Source organism: Thalia democratica, chromosome 4 (assembly GCF_965202585.1).
Source record: "Thalia democratica chromosome 4, ktThaDemo2.hap1.1, whole genome shotgun sequence".
NCBI classification, from domain to species: Eukaryota; Metazoa; Chordata; class Thaliacea; order Salpida; family Salpidae; genus Thalia; species Thalia democratica.
This window is the reverse complement of record NC_139168.1, coordinates 67,076,011-67,085,455: the sequence shown is the minus strand read 5'-3', so window position 1 is coordinate 67,085,455 and position 9,445 is coordinate 67,076,011. Positions and strand designations below refer to the sequence as shown.

General features: G+C 24.5%; 1 long non-coding RNA gene across 1 annotated transcript; it reads right to left on the bottom strand.

Annotated features, from left to right (window-relative positions):
- Nucleotides 1-441: 441 nt before the first annotated feature.
- On the bottom strand, nt 442-1,237 carry LOC145835292 (uncharacterized). Its single transcript, XR_014369850.1, has 3 exons — nt 1,114-1,237; nt 676-757; nt 442-484 (listed from the first exon to the last, which is right to left on the bottom strand). It is a non-coding gene; the product is annotated as an uncharacterized LOC145835292 (long non-coding RNA).
- Between the last annotated feature and the right edge of the window lie 8,208 nt (nt 1,238-9,445).

Below are 9,445 nucleotides of genomic sequence, written 5' to 3'. Positions count from 1 at the left end.
ATAAAAATTGATATAAGAAAAATAAGACAAATTGATGGCTTTTACAGCATGCATAAACTATTTGGTATCAAGCTAATTTTTCTCATTTTAAAATTTTTGTTAATTTTTTAGATAATTAAAAAATAAAATTTAACATACATTTTTTTTTTTAGATGTTTATGCCATATATAAAAACGTTTTCAACTAGAGTTATAATCAAGAACTGTGTGACATTTCCAAAATTACCGAATAATAAATTACAATGACGTCTTTTGAATTATAGGCTGCATATTTGTAACAAATTAAGCTAGAATTTGCTGGTTTTTTATTAAATTTGTCACCAATTGTTACTGATTTGCTTATAAATTTGTCACCAATTGTAACTGATTTGGTTGTAAATTTGTCATAAGTTATTGGTTTGATTGTAAATTTCTCATTAATTGTTGTTGTTGTTGCTGCTGATTGAGAAAAATTAGTTGACTTCCTTAGGGGTAATCAAAAGAACCTGAAAATTTTAATAGGTTAAGAAAAGTTAAATTATATTAAAAAATGTTCAAATAATGTTAAATTGTGGTAGAACAAATATTTTACATTTATTACAAGTCAACACTTTCATTTGCAAAAGTTCTAAGTTTTAGTTTCAAAACTATGCAAACAAATTCCGTTCTGAATTATTAATAGCACAAACAATATTACTTTGTATCGGCTGGTTTGTAACTTGATTTTGATTGTAAGGTACAGACGCATACACAATTCGCTGTTCAACTTGATTTCTTGACTAATTTATTGTTGTGTTACTTATTATTTAACATATAGCTTAATTGAAATAGGAAACTTTTTACAAAAAAGCTTTAAATATAGGTATAATTTTTTTTGTTTTCACTACCTAAAATAATTTAAACCATTTAATTTTTACTTAAGCTCTATTACAGTAACAGAATAATTTAAAAAAAAATTAACTATACTAGCTCAATTTTGAAAGTAATACCACTATTTATGCTATTAAACTTAATTAAAATTTTAACAACTCTGGATCATTTAGCAAAATATAAACAACAAGTTTTCTTAAAACTAATAATTAAGATGCAACTAAAAAGCAATTTATTGATATAGTTAAAAAAATTGTTAATTTACCTGTCCACAGCAGCATTTACACATACAGCAGCTATAAGCAGATAAAACTATCAACAGAACAAAATTTATGCCAGCAAAGCACATTATTGCTACTTGCACTCTGTATTTCGAATTGTATCCATCAAAATACTGATAAAAATGTTTAAAGTTTACCGTATAGAATAAAAATTTTTGATGCAAACTAATATAATGATGTAGTTAACGTTTTTCTTTTAGAATTATAATTAAAGTTAAATATTCACACAACAAACTAAAACGATGAAAACTCCTCTATGTTGTAGGATTTTATAGTATAAAAGACTTATTAAAATATGTATTTATTAAGTGTTAAGAACTGTCTACTTGAAAATTTAAGCTACTTTAACATTTCTTTGCCTGTTTTAGTAAGTAAATTGCCTGTACGTAAATTTAGGTTCATTTTCTACAGACTGCTACTCTTAGACAAATTTCAAACTGTTCAGTAAAAACTAAACAAATATTAGTGAAAAATTAAAATAGTAAGCTTTGTTTACTTCTTAAAACTTAGTTAAGTTACCAAAATATTTTCTGAAAACTGTACAAAAATAAAATAGTTAATATTTTAATGAATATGCTTGTAACAATTCTTTATTGAACGACAAAACAATACGCTAAAAATATTCAGTTCTAGGACCTGGTGCACGAAATAACCTTTCGGTTATCGAGTCGCACACCACAGATACCTTTTGACGTCTTGTCCAGGACAGGTAACAACTAAACCTACTTAATATTTCCATTTGTTAAAGTATTAGGTGATGTAAATAAATTAAGCAATTGTTTTACTTAGTTAGAATTTGTAACTTTAATACAGACTACAATTTCCGAAAATTTAAGCAAAATTGCATACACAGTATAGTGTCTAGTATATGTGTTAGTAGCTAGAGAAAACACATAAGTTTACCCTAGTTTTAAAGAAACTTTAAACTCATTGTAAAGCATTTAAAAATTAATGTCTTAGAAGGCTTAGAATATAGCTTTTTTGAATAATTTATGAGTTTTTTGTGGAAAAAAATCGTTGAAATAGCAAACTTTAGGTGGTTCACTTTACAAACTAAAGATCTCAACTAATAGTTAAAAAGTATATATAAAATCTTCAAAATTTTAACGTAACAAATTGACCAGCTAATAAGAAGAAATTCAATCCTAAATGTTTAAAATACCAACCCAACTCAATGAAATAGTTAAACCAGATTGAAGTTGGATAAGAACGTACGACATAAAAGCTCCGGTGATGCTAAATCCCATCAACAATCCCACCTTGAAATTATTTTATTTATTTTACCATTGATGATTCATTAAAAAACTGATTATTTTTAGTTACCGATAAGCTTTCGTGTAAGATTTACCTCAGTTTTATTTTTGCAAAACAATAGTTTACAAAACACTCTTATTTCAAAAACTTGCCTTTTTTTGCGATGATGACTTTGATCCAGCAAGAACTCCAAAAACCCCAGCAAGGAAAGGCTGTTTAAAATTGACTATAAATAAGTTTCGAAGAACATATCAACTTAATAGTGAATTATTATTTTAAAATTAGCTATAGTTTTATTAATATAGTCTAAATAACTACTATTAGCACAGTAATATTTATTTTTTTATTAAAAAATTTTATTTCTTAAAATGAATATACTGAATTAAAATCAAAACAATATGCAATTTTTGAAAATTTCATTAACGCTATTTTTAAAATAATAAAAATCGAGTAGGTAAGACTACCTAAACTCTTTATACATTAAATATACGATACAACAGTGTATTTCGTAATTTAGTATACAAAGTCTGTGACTTTATTTTTAAATCAATCTCATTAGTAAAAATTATTTGACATTTTACTTTAGCATCCTAAATTAGTATATGTACAAACCTAAGAAGTGTAAAAAACTGACTTAAAAACATATCCTTAAGTTATAATGTTAGTATTTAACAAACTTTTTTCAAATAGAATTATCAACTAACAAGAACAGAGCACCAAATTCCGACTCCCCAAGACCTTTTATAATAGCATCGAGTCACATACTTCCAATCGTAATGACGGTAGCCAAAAAATGTGTAGTTAGTTCTTAAAAAGCTTTGGTTTTCCAGTCTGCAAGCTTTAGTGAATACCTCAGCAATGCTGATACAGCACACGATAACAGAAAGAACTATTGTTGTATACTAAAAAAAGTAGTGTTTTTAAATTAAAAATAATACTGAAAAGTAGTTTGAAAATAATGCAAATTTATTTAAAGGTTTCTTGTATATAATATCACACGGTAATAGCGAGAACTAATGTTGTAAACTGCAATAACAAAGTTGTTCTAGCTAAAGTTAATACTTAAAAACAGACAAAGCTTTCAAAATATATTTAACTTATAATTACTTTAATTAACTTCTTACCCCAAGACCACGGACTACTTTCTTGAAATACTTGTTTTTTTTATCCTCAGCTGAGTTTGTAGCACCTTCATTTTGATTCAAAGGTATTTGTACTTGGGTCATTGGTAAAGGGGCTTGGGTAGGTTGATTCAGTTTGGTTTGCATTATGAATATTACTTAGATAAGCATAAAGCTAATTTTTTTATTAATCAGTATGAGTGAAAGTGCTTCAGTTTTAAATAAAGTTAAATTAGATTTCAATATATCAGAACCTTTAAAAGCAATTTTTTTAAATCAAACGCTTACTATTTAATGCTCACTAAAATTAGTTAAATACTAAAAAAATAATTTTATTCGACATTAAAAAAAAATCAATCTGCTTTAATCGGCTTAAATGAATTAAGTTTGTATATTTAAGCATTGCTGGTCAGCACTTTTAACCAAAAGATAACCGTTTGCAAGCGAAATTTTCTGCGATTGAGTTTTTACTTTAATAATTTATAGACTGTTATGAGCCATCCACTGTTTAGAAAATTTTCAGCAAAAATTGACACTTAATGTTGATCAAACTTATTCCAGTAATACTTTAAAATGTTTTAAAGTCTAAAAACAACCGAGTTGTCTCTCAGCATTTTGCACTAATAACTATGACTTAAACTGTGTTTTACTTACTTGCGTAATAACTCACAGCCATTTATTTTTTAACGATTGCATTGCAATACGGAAGATTTATGCTTGGCGAATCAAACTCTTAAGTCATAAAGATTTGTATCATGAGCAAAATGTAAAAAATAAAAGTAATGTATATTTCAATGTATTATTATGTTATTAAAATTATATTTACATTTCAATTTTAATTATTCTATTTTTTGTATAAAGTTTGGCTAGAACAGTGGTTTTGTTAAAGTTTTTTGGTTAAAAATTGGTAATGTAAATAAAAATCAAATGTTTGTTAACTTAACAAAACTTGTAGCATTATTAAAAACATACTTTTAACATGCGTGAAAGCAATTACTTTAACCTGTGAAGAAACGAAATAAATAATAATTTTGCCGAATAAGCAAATTCTAGACATTGAATAAACAAAATGTAAGAAACTTTTATATTTTGTTTGCTAAGTTGTCTAAAAAATTAATTGAACAGTTGTAAAATAACAAAAATGTTTTAAATTTGTTTATTGGAACAGATAACATTTATTATCGTTTAGGAAGCTGTATAAAAATTAACAGATAACTGACTTTCGAATCTTAACTATTGTGACGTAATAATGTCAACCAAAATGCATCGGTAGGACTTTTTATGTGTACTATTTTATGGGCACTATTTTATGTGTAGAATTGCTGCAATCAATTCTGCCTATAATTTGATGTGATGTCATTAACATTATGTGTAGTATTTACATGTTGCTGCAATTAAGTTGCTGCAATTAAATGGAAAATAAAATACTGTCCAGGCCTTATATAAAGATTATGGATAGTTTTTTAGTTTTAAATTTATAAACAAACAAATAAAAAAACTTGAATACACATAAACCAATAGTTTGATTTATTTGTACATTTATTTAAATTATATTTTGTAAACTGAAAAAGTAGTGGCTAGACTTATTAAAAGACTATGGATAATTTTTTTTTAAGATTTAATAAAGAAAAAAAACTTGAATACACTTAAACCAATTGTTTGATATAAAATTATATTTATTTAATTTATGTTTTTTATATTAACAAAAGCAATGGCTTGGCATATTATAAATATTTTGAAATTTTTATTTATTTAAGATTTTATAAACAAAATAAAAAAATTAAAATTGAACACACATAAACCAAATGTTTGATTTATAGTTGTATATATGTAATTTATATTTAGTAAACTTATAAAAGTAGTGGTTTGCTCTTATGTGTACTATTTTATGGGCACTATTTTATGTGTAGAATTGCTTCAATCAATTATATTCAATGGGTTGTATTTAGATGTTGCTGCAACTAAGTGAAAATTAAAATACTTTCTAAGCCTTATATAAATATTATGGATAGTTTTTGTAGTTTTAAATTTATAAACAAACAAATTAAAAAAACTTGAATACACATAAACAAATAGTTTGATTTATTTGTACATTTATTTAAATTGTATTTTGTAAACTAACAGAAGTAGTGGATAGACTTATTAAAAGATTATGGATAATTTTTTTATGTAATATTTAATAAATAAAAAAAGCTTGAACAAATTTAAACCAATTGTTTGATTTAAAAGTAGACAGTATTTTATTTTTATTTAATTACAGCAATATCTAAATACTACCCATAATTTAAATGAACTCATATAAAACTATGGGCATAATTGATTGAAGCAGTTCTACACATAAAATAGTGCCCATAAAATAGTACACATAAGAGCAAACCAGTACTTTTATAAGTTTACTAAATATAAATTACATATATACAACTAAAAGTCAAACAATTGGTTTATGTGTGTTCAATTTTAATTTTTTTATTTTGTTTATAAAGTCTTAAATAATTTTTTTTTTCAAAATATTTGTAATATGCCAAGCCATTACTTCTGTTAATATAAAAAATATAAATTACATAAATATACTTTTAAATCAAACAATTGGTTTAAGTGTATTCAAGTTTTTTTTTTTTTATAAATCTTAAATGAAAAACACATCCATAATCTTTTAATAAGTCTAGCCTATACTTCTGTTAGTTTACAAAATATAATCTAAATAAATGTACAAATAAATCAAACAAATGGTTTATGTGTATTCATGTTTTTTTTTACTTGTTTGTTTATAAATTTAAAACAACAAAAACTATCCATAATATTTATATAAGGCCTGGACAGTATTTTATTTTTCATTTAATTTCAGCAACTTAATTGCAGCAACATGTAAATACTACACATAATGTTAATGACATCACATCAAATTATAGGCAGAATTGATTGCAGCAATTCTACACATAAAATAGTGCCCATAAAATACTACCCATAAAAAGTCCTACCACGCAACACTTATGACCTAACGACGCAACACTTATGACGTAACTTCGCGCCCCCCCTCGTACACGAAAACGAGCTATTAATGACAAAAGTTGACCTTGTTTGTTGGTCGTTCTATTGCTGTTTTTTCTGGCATTGTTGTTTGAAAAAAAAGTTAAAACATTTTTAGATTTTTAGCAGCGTAGGGTCTTAATTTAAGTCAAAAAACATAAAGTTATTGGAATGACAAAAACGTTAGACAATATAATTGATGTCTATATGTTGTGTGAAAGCAAATAATATTTTGTTACCATTTCATAGCTTTTGAAAATGTTTTATTTTTTAGGTTAATTGTTTTTTAAGATATTTTAGTTGTTTAAACTGTTTTTTTAAGTTATATGACTTACATCTATAAAAATTTTTTGATCATAAACTTCATTATATTTTAAATTGTATAAAATATAAAAAAAGTCCTTTTTAAAACAACTCATCAGTGTTATTTTAAGCTGAGTTACTAACAAACATAAACAAAAATATATAGAAAAAAATTACACTAAAAGTAAAACTATTCGGTTTTAGTAAGTATCTCTTTTGTGTTTTTCTTTTTTGTCTCGAAACAAATTAAATCGTGAGTAGTACATTCTTTTTAATTATGGTTTTAAAGCTTACACAAAACTAATAAAAAAAATACCTTTTTGTTTAGAACAAAACCTTTGTTTTTTATTTTATTTTAGTAATACATGTTCTAAGTATGAAATATACATTCCTTCTGTGTAAAATATAGTTTTAGTTACTTATGTTTTAATCATAAAGTTATTTAGTTGGCACAGAAACTAATAGTTTTATGATTTAATGTATACATGCCAAAAACAAATCGTAAATTAATTTTAAGTTACTTGTGCATATACTTAGTTTAATATCTAGTATATCAGATAACGTAATATAACTAGTACATCATATTTAATTTTAGAACAAAATTGTTACTTTAAAAGTCAGTTAATAACATATTTTCTTTTTAAATTTAATCTTACTACTAATTCATCTTCCTATATATTACAGTTTAGACGGGAACTAAAGTATTTGTAACAGATTTTTCGTTTAGTATTTAAGTAACTTATTCATCGATTAAACTTTTGCTGTATTTCTTTAAAGATTGAAGCCAAAAAAGCCGTTTTTATCAAAAGTACGACAAGATGTTTGGATTTACGTTCGAAAATAATTAATGAACTAAAAAAACTTTAACAAGTATAGTTCTTCTTAATTTATTACTTTTCGTTAAACTCAGTAAGTAGACATGTAGATAATTATACAAACTACTAATTTATAATTTTGTATTTGATTACAAACCATAGAGTTCTCAATATTTTACTAGAGTAGTTTATTACTTTGATGATTATCTCTCAGAAGCAAAAAATCGATGTAAAGTTCAGTCTTTAGTTAAAAGACTCTAGTACGAAACATTCTAAAGTTTTATGGAAATAAATAAGTTAAACGGTTTGATCAAAATTTAATATTCTTGATACTTTTTAAATTTATTAACAGTTTTTCAAGGTCTAGTGATACTAAAACGAGAAACGATCTATAGAAAACTAAAAACAAATATTTTATTTTTCAAAATTTTTTGAAAGTATTCAATAGGAGTGTAAATAAATCATTATGTTTTTGTAGGAGTAAATGTTTATTTAAAAAAAGTCTACACAGCATGATTTATGTGTTTATTGAGGGGATTAAGTTATCGATTTTCTAGTGCGTTATTTTTTTGATATGGTTTTGTGTGAATAAAACTTGTACTTAAAAAATACTTGCAGTATGATTTATATATTTATTCAATTATCGATTCTTTAGTGCATTATGTATTTTTCTAAAATTATTTTGTATTGTTTTATAGCTTTTAATTCTAACAATAAAAGAATTACATATTTGTTAAAACATTTAAAATTTTTGTTTAAAATAGTTGCAAGTTACACTTCTTGCAATTTAAAGCTAAAATAATCATTTTGCTTTTGAGATAACTTTTTTTTTTCCCTTTAACATATTATAAATACGTAGCAAAATCTTCGTTAAACATTTTGATATTTAACTACTGTGATACTATTGTTTATTTTAAGGTAGAGCAAATAAAAACGGTTTTTATTTGATAAGTAAAAGAAATCGTGTCGTGAGGTAGTTCAAGGCAATTTTCTTAAAAATACTACAAATTTAAAAATTAAAATTTGTGGTATTCAACAAAAACTAGCTTAAAATTTTCAATGAACAATAATCACCATTTTCATTTGTAATTTACTTATAAAGATAATGGAATGTAAACTTTTATTTATCATTGTTAGCTGTACATCTTTAATTTAGTTAAGTATAAAAACAAAACAGTGTTTGAGGACTAAAATTGCGTAAAGATAGTTATAGCAAGTAAGGCTGATTTTCCTAGAAAGTAGTTAATGCATTTAAATCCTTGACTACATGATGGTATACTTAACTAGTAGAATGTAAACTTGAAAAAATATGAAAAAAGTAAAAAAAAAGAAAACTTTTTTTTATTGAATTGCTTTTTAAACTTAAGTTTTTTATAACGTTTTTAAATATAATATGTCACGAATATGTAAGTTCTTTTTGAGTTTTATACCAAACATTATCAAAATTTACCTCGCCTTAGTAAAATTTAAGATTTAGCTGTAAAAAGCAAACGAGATAACCTTTAGTACTTAATTTGGTGATAGTTATGATACTGTTGATAAAATTTTTATGGATAATTTTATCATGTATGATAAAATATATCGAGAGTTATTATTTCTAGTTATAACTAGCGAAATTTAGTTTAAAAACTCTTAAGCTAGGTCTAAAATAAAAATTAAAATAGTTTAGAAAAATATTTCATGATCATGATTTCGTTAGTTACACGTTTTTCATAAACTAATGAAATTAAGACCCCACGAAAAACAAACCTTTTTGAATAGCTTCATTGTTTTTTAGTTTAGTTAAGAGTTTTGTT